This window comes from Argiope bruennichi, chromosome 10, assembly GCF_947563725.1.
Source record: "Argiope bruennichi chromosome 10, qqArgBrue1.1, whole genome shotgun sequence".
NCBI classification, from domain to species: domain Eukaryota; kingdom Metazoa; phylum Arthropoda; class Arachnida; order Araneae; family Araneidae; genus Argiope; species Argiope bruennichi.
This window is the reverse complement of record NC_079160.1, coordinates 52,428,182-52,435,975: the sequence shown is the minus strand read 5'-3', so window position 1 is coordinate 52,435,975 and position 7,794 is coordinate 52,428,182.

Sequence of the window (7,794 nt, the reverse complement as noted above, 5' to 3'; positions counted from 1 at the left end):
TCAAAGACAGAATTTATGCATTATTTTAAAATTTATTAAAATGCAGAATTTATGCATTATTAAATATTTATATATACATACAGATTTTATTAATATAAATTTACCTGCAAAGGAAAAATAATACAAATTATTTTCTTATTCATATATGTTTATGGAATTATTTTTAAGATTTTTAGTATTATTGTTATGTTATCCTGAAATATTTTTCATTTTTATTTGGAGACACTTTTTTTTATGACATGAAAGAAAAAGATTATTAGATACTTAGCAGGTTAAATTTCTAATAAATTTATCAATCTTAAGTTTTTGTTGAGTTATTTAAAAAAAAAAGACAGTTTTATAGATGATTCAGAATTAAATATATATTTATATATCAAATTTTAAATGCTTTTTTTAGAGTTAACAATTGAGTGAACATTAGTTTACTTACTTGATGATGAAAATTAAATATAAATCTATGATTTCTTTTTGTTATTTTCTTTCATTTTATTTGAAATTAAAACTGACCAATTTTTGATTATATACCCTCTGGAGCAGTTTTAAAACATCAGCTTTTCCTACAGCTAATAGTATAATGGCTTATTTCAAAGGAAAATAAAAAATTGATATAAAATTAAGAAATCATTTTTTTAAAAAAATCTAAAATACTAGTGTAGTATTTTATGTATCTGTAATTCCATGTTCCCCATTCCATTCTTCTTTTTTTACTTATTTAACCATTAGATTGATCTATACATATAGTAATATATATTGAGACTAATTTTCATAGATAATTCTATTAAGAATAAAGAATAATTTCCTTCATGTTACATTTTAATCATCGATTCCATATTAAATTGTCACGAATTACTTTTATTCTTTTATCATTCATATATAATATATTCACCATTATCAGAAAACTCTGTATATCCCCCCCCCCCCCCCCCGGAATCTTCAATTTTCAATACAAAGAGTTATTATATTTTGAAAATTTCTATGTATCTAACAAAAGCTTTCACATGAACAGTTATGCAAGTTTTTTGTATACATAAGAAAAAGTTTATATTAAATATAGTAAATACTATTTAACAATTTTTATGAGAAATTTTTAAAAGAATTTTTCGAAGACTGAATGTTTTTTTTTAATGGCAAAGCAATCAATTCTCTTGGTGAATCATATACTATTCTTGGTTTCTGTTTAATAAACTCCTTTTCTGAATAGAAGCAAGATTTTTAGTTTGAATTCTGTTTAAATTTCTTTTATTGAATTTGATTCTTAACCACTTAACTGTTTTGCCTGTCTGCCATATGTGCATCGATTTATCGAATTTTAATAGTTGTAAGCAAAATATAAACCATTCATAATGATTATAATTTAGTATTAAAATTACTTCGAATACATAGATAAGTCAACTATTCAATGGATTTCTATTAGAATCAAAATAAGAAAATATTCCCAAAATAGAAGGTGCCATCTTATTAGATAGTAAAGAAAATAAAACAGTTAAGTGGTTAAATGGAAATTTTTGAAATGTGGAAGCTAAGCTTAATAAAGGATGTAGAAAGAGAGTCACAATATAGGGCAAAAAATTATGAAATTTTGCAAATACTATTATCTACAATTTTGAAAAAGTTATTGATTTTTTTTTAAATAAATTCCTTTGAATGTTTAATTTCCTTTACATTTTCTTTAATTCTAAAATGGAAGTATTTATAAGTGTTTTGGCTACAAAATTATAAAAGATTTTCAATATGTTTGACTTCTTTTTACTGTTCATTACATCTGCAAGTATATATCTTGGTTTAGTTTTACTGTATTAGGCCTTTGAATTTAATTCTATAAAATATCATTTTAAAGAATTAAATAATATATTAATTTGCTTAAACCAAATTTTTTTAAAATTTGATCGTTAATAAATATTGCACATCTAACCTTATTTGCATCTATTTTTAGATATATAGATGATCAATGAAATAACAATTAAAGTTTGAAGACATTCATTTTCTACCCAAAAAATAAAAATGTTCTTCAAATATGTTCAGCTGAATTACCCCTTCTCTAATGCATTTTAAGAAATACATAAATCAAGATGGGCTAGACATCATGGCACAGAAAAAATAAATTTCAACTTGGTATAAAATGCCTTTTTTGACTCTATCATATTTGGTGTTATAACGTGAAATAAATATGATATTTTTTTTATGTCTTTGTGATCTCCTTTAAGATTGTTGTTCAGGATATCTTGTTGGTCTGTTTTTACATTAGTATCTTGGACCATGTAGGACATTTCACTTGCAGTATCATCCATTATTAGTGTCTAGGTTATTCTTTGTAATTGCTATGTCACTTATTACTAAATCATGAAGAATGGAATATTATGAGTTACTGATTCATGTCTTACTATTGTAATTTATCAATTCGAAGATATGTATAAATATAATGTAGCAATATTCAGATTAACTATTTCAATTATGAAATAGTTAATTAGTTATGAACAAATACTATTCTTAAAACCCACTAGAGGATTAAGGCCAGGCATGGTTGAGGAGTCCAAAACGAGGGTTGAAATTCATGTTCTGTTGTGGTTGTGTTTTAATCAGCATTATTCAAAAACTAGTGTATTGATTTGTTGTATAGCAGAGAAGTACTTATTGGCTAATGGAGATTTGTCTGCAAGTGAAAATATAAATGTGGAGCAGTTTTCCTAAAGGCCTTCAAGTAGGTAACCTGTGCTTATTTACTGTAGGTAAAATCATATCTTTACTGAGGTACTTATAATTAATTTTACCAAATAAAAGCTGTTGCATTTTTCAGTTATCTTAAATATTGCTATGCTACACTGAGTAGAATTAGTTAACAACAGTAACTATCGCTATAAAATACATGAAGAATTTTTATGTTATTCAAATTTAATAAATGTCTTTAAACTAAAAAAAATCCCATCCAGAAATCTTTTTCAAATTTTATGAACTCGGGTATTGAATATTGACTTGGCCTTTTGTATGAACCACTTATAAAAATTAAAAATATTTAAAGTAATATTACTATTTAATTATTATATCTACAAAATCAAATCATACTGATCAATTTTCTTGAGAAAATAGTTTATTTTAAACATGATTAATGTTTATAGGCTGGATTACTACTATCTGCAAAATGCAAAACGAGAAATTTTGATCGATGGTTATTTTTTGGGTAGTAAATGCTAAGACCTTTTAAAAATTAATCAATTCTTGAAGTCTAAGACAAGAGACATTAGAAACAACAACAGAAATTAATCAAAATATCATTTTTCTCGTATCTTTGGAGTATATTATTACATAAAAAAATCATTTTTAAACTAATTTAAAATTCAAAACATGAACATTTTTAGCACCAATTTGAGATTCAGACATTTCTTATTATTTATTTTAATAATTTTTTAAAAATATTTACAATAATATTTTTTGTTGTTTTGCGTTTTGGATTTATATTCATATAATGCATACTCTTTACTGGATTTATGTTTTTACAGTGTGCATATTGCCATTGCTATAAGCAAAAGTAAATTAGACAACCAAATCCAGCTTAAATATTATTATGCTACCATATTTTAAACTAAAGGTGCGAAGTTCTAGCTTGTGTTTCCACTTTTAATACACTCAACATAGCATTTTTATAAACTATAATATCTTCTAATATTTAAATTTACATAAAAGCAGGACGTTTTATCATATCAAATAAATACTTATGATTCAAGAATTTCGTGAAAGTGTCTTGTTAAGTGGGGAAAATACCAACATTAGGAATTGTGTTTGCATGAAAAAATATAGATTAAAAATTTGAAATAAATAATAAATTAGCCATTCCCAGTGATACCTTTGTATTGATTTCACTCCTAATTTATCTTTGAAAACAGCAATTCTAATCTGTACTATACATTATTTAGTTAGTTACAAGAATATAAGAGCATATTTAGACAATTATACCACAATTTGTATATATTGTGTTTTACAAGTATTGTGAAAAAAAAAAAAAAAAACCCTTTCTTTCAAATTCTAATCTATAAGATATTTGGGGGGGGGAAACCATTAAATGCCCTAGTATTAATACACATGTCTGATCATATATTCTTAATGAAGTTAACACATGTACAAATATACACTTCTTATTCCCAGGCAAGCTGATATACTAAGAATAATTAAATAGTACCATTGTAAATTAGCTGTTATGCTTGCTTTAATCTGTACTGACAAAATTTTTATTTTTTGGACATACAGCCATCTAATACCCAACTTGGTGCTCAAAATCATGAAAATATTTTTCAAACAAAAAAAAAATCACTATTAAATTATCATGAATATTTCGTATGCTTCAGTATTTGCAAGTAATATTAAAAAGGTAATTTGCTAAAATCAGCTATTGGCAACTGCATAATTTTAACATCAAATGCTAACAAAAAATACATAAAATATAATGTTCAAAATACTCTTCGCATTCATAACTTTTTTTTTAGTTAAAATGAGAATATTAGTTACATCAAATAATATTTAAATCATATAGCTTCTCATAAAAAAAAAAAAAAAAGGCTGAACGAACTAAATGATTTTTAAAACTAATAAACACTAATTTTTATTCTTAGGTTATTAATTATTAGATATTGTTTAATCAGAATTATATGTTGCAATTTCAAGTAAGGGGACATGTTGCAGTCTTAAAGTAGTTTAAAGTGAAGACAACTAAGAGTTTTGAAAATCTGCTCACTGTATTAAGTTTGTGTGTAGACATTTTCATAAAGATAATTTTTGTTTTCTTTCTACATAAAATTTCTTGGAAATATTAAAAATTTACAAATTCAAAATTATAAAAATCAATATATTTTAGTCTCCTTCAAGTAAGAATCAATATCAAAAATTTAATTCCCCCCCCCCCATCCAATCTACAAGAAAAAAAGTAAGAACCTATTTAATTTGCCTAATAAAATTTTAAGCTTAGTTATGAATTTTTGTATCCTGTTTAGGTTCTATAACATTGTATAAGTTCTTTCAAATCAATCTTTGATACAATGTTTTGTTGATACAATACAAGTCCATTAATGAATATTTTGCCTTCTTTTAAAGGAATTTAATAAAAGGCTTATTGTAAGCATGATATACTTGCGATATTTGCTTTGGAATTTATTTTTATTGAAGTGGATATGTATTAAACACTTGCTATAATTGTATGGGCTAAAGTACAGTAATATAAACCATTTTTTTTTAAAAAGAAAAAATTAAAAAACTATAATTATTGTACAAATTTTTTGAATTAAAACCTCAGGTCATCTCGATGCATACAAAACCCTTAAAATGATAACATTACAATATGTTTGTTTCAGAATTTATTACAATATGTTATTTCTGCAAAGAAAATAAAAACTTGCATTTGTATTACTTTTAATTGTCCAATTAAAAAATATAATTTTATATAAAAGACCATTATCTGAAAAAATGCATAATTCAATAAAGATATCCACATTAGTGTTAGGTTTATGTAATAAGAAAAATAGGATATGTTACAATAAAAGAGGGAGAAGACCTATACATTGGCAGAAATTTAAAGATAATTTTCTGAATGGTAATATTAAATTGCTTTATAGATTTAAATAAAAAATAGTTTTTTTTTTAATTTTAAAAAGCAACATTTTCTATAGTAATGACAATTGTGTAAGATCCTTTCTAAAATGATAAAATCAGCAGCTGATTGTGTTATTTATAATTCCAATAAATTCATGTTGTACTTTCAACTAAACCGACCTTTCCCCCTTATAAAGTAGATATATATGTTATGATTTCAAAAAAAAAAAAAAAAAAAAAAAACATTATTACTGTGTTTTACATAAGAACCAGAAAATAGTGTCAATATCTTGTTATAAAAACCCAAACATATAAACATATATGTTACATAACCATCTTGCTATATAACCCGCATCTATCGAATCCTACCATGACAAAATGATTCAGATTTGATAGCTGAACTTCCAATTGATTGAAAAATCATTTTGTGCTCCTTATTATGGAAATTTATGTTTTAATATGCATCTCAATAAAAAAATTTGTAAATGTAATAAAGAGAAGATTTCCTTCTAACATTTTGTATTGATAATACAATCAACAAAAAAATTTTCTTGTATAACCATACTTTGGAAGTCAGCAGATATTCTCTAATGTTTCCAATTACAAATTTAGCAACTTGAATAAATAGTAGGGAAAATAACAGAGTGTTCTTTACTTTTTCTATAGAAAATTCACATAGCAAGAAATAAAATTTCAATTATCTCTTTATTTGTTAGGAATGGTAAGCTAAAGATAAAATGTGTGAAGAAATACCTAAAAGCATCAAAAATATTTCAAAAGTACAGATTTTTTCCTTCTTGAATTTTTAATCTCATTCTTTGACTAAGAAGACATCCATGCGACCATATCTGCAAAACTTATCGAATATTCAGATAGCATAGAATACGCAATAATAATATTAATATTGTGAAAAATTTATTCCAATTTCAAAAACAGTCAAGAAATTCTTTTATGGCAATAATGAATACACTTGTTTATTTTCCAAACCAAAAAAAAAAAAAAAAAAAAGTATGCACAATGCACATGTTTCAAGGAAAATATGTACATGACTGAAGATATGGAAAACATATAATGGGGAAAATAAATATACATAGAATTAACATTCACAACTAATAAAAGTCATCTTACATGTAAAACATTGTAGGAACATAATATTTTAACATTCAAACATTTATAAATCTTTGATTTGAATGTATTTATTTAAATTTCAAAACCTCTAAAACAATAAGGTTAACAACTTCATCATGTTTCAACATTAATTTAAATACAAAAAAGGTAAAGAAAAAAAAAAAAAAAAAAAGAGGAAGATTTTCTTTTAAACAAAAAAGAACAATAGTATCTTTACTTACTTTTTAATAACATCTTCCAATAATTTATTTTTGTGGTTTTGAAATTGCATAAGAACCCCCTTAATTTTAGAATAATGTATAAATATCGATGAATATATATTTTATGTATCACGTAATGAGACAATAGCGTTACTGTCACCTGAAATAGTTAATAAAAATAATTTATTACCAACATTAAGTAACAAACAGGAAAATACATTAACTATAATAAATAAAAAGCATATAATAAGTTGAATTTCCCATTTACAAAATGGAATAGCACAAATATCACTTATAGTTGTCAACAAAACAATTCACACTCCCCAAAGCACCAAGCTACAATTAAAGTTCTAGGACCTGCAGAACTAAATTGCTTGAATGTTGGGTTTGTTCAACAAAATTAACAATATCCATTTAAAAAACTTTTCAAACATAAATAATGCAAAATTTGCAGAAAAAAAGGAAAAAATAAACAGTAATTTTTTCCCTCGAATTCAACAAATATCACAGTACAATCAAATGATATTTCTTTTTGAAAACTCTGATGTTGTAAAACTTTACATGTATGAATCAAGAGACGATTTTGTATAACTAATTAATTTTAAATATACAAAACATTTAAATAAAAAATAAAGCTGCCAGTTAGAATCATTCAGCGTCTGTACTGAAAAGTAAGGAATCAAAAATGCTTTTAAAAAAAGTAAAATTTTTAATGTAATAAATAAATGCATATAATTTATTAATTGCAAGATTTTTTAGCATATTGATTGGCAACCATCCAGTAATTGAACTCCTTAAAATGACAATGCTTAAAGTAGTAAAAAGGATTTTTCAGTTGGTTGAAGAGTAAAAGGCAGGTGAAAATGGCAAACAGCCTCAGACAAGCAGATCT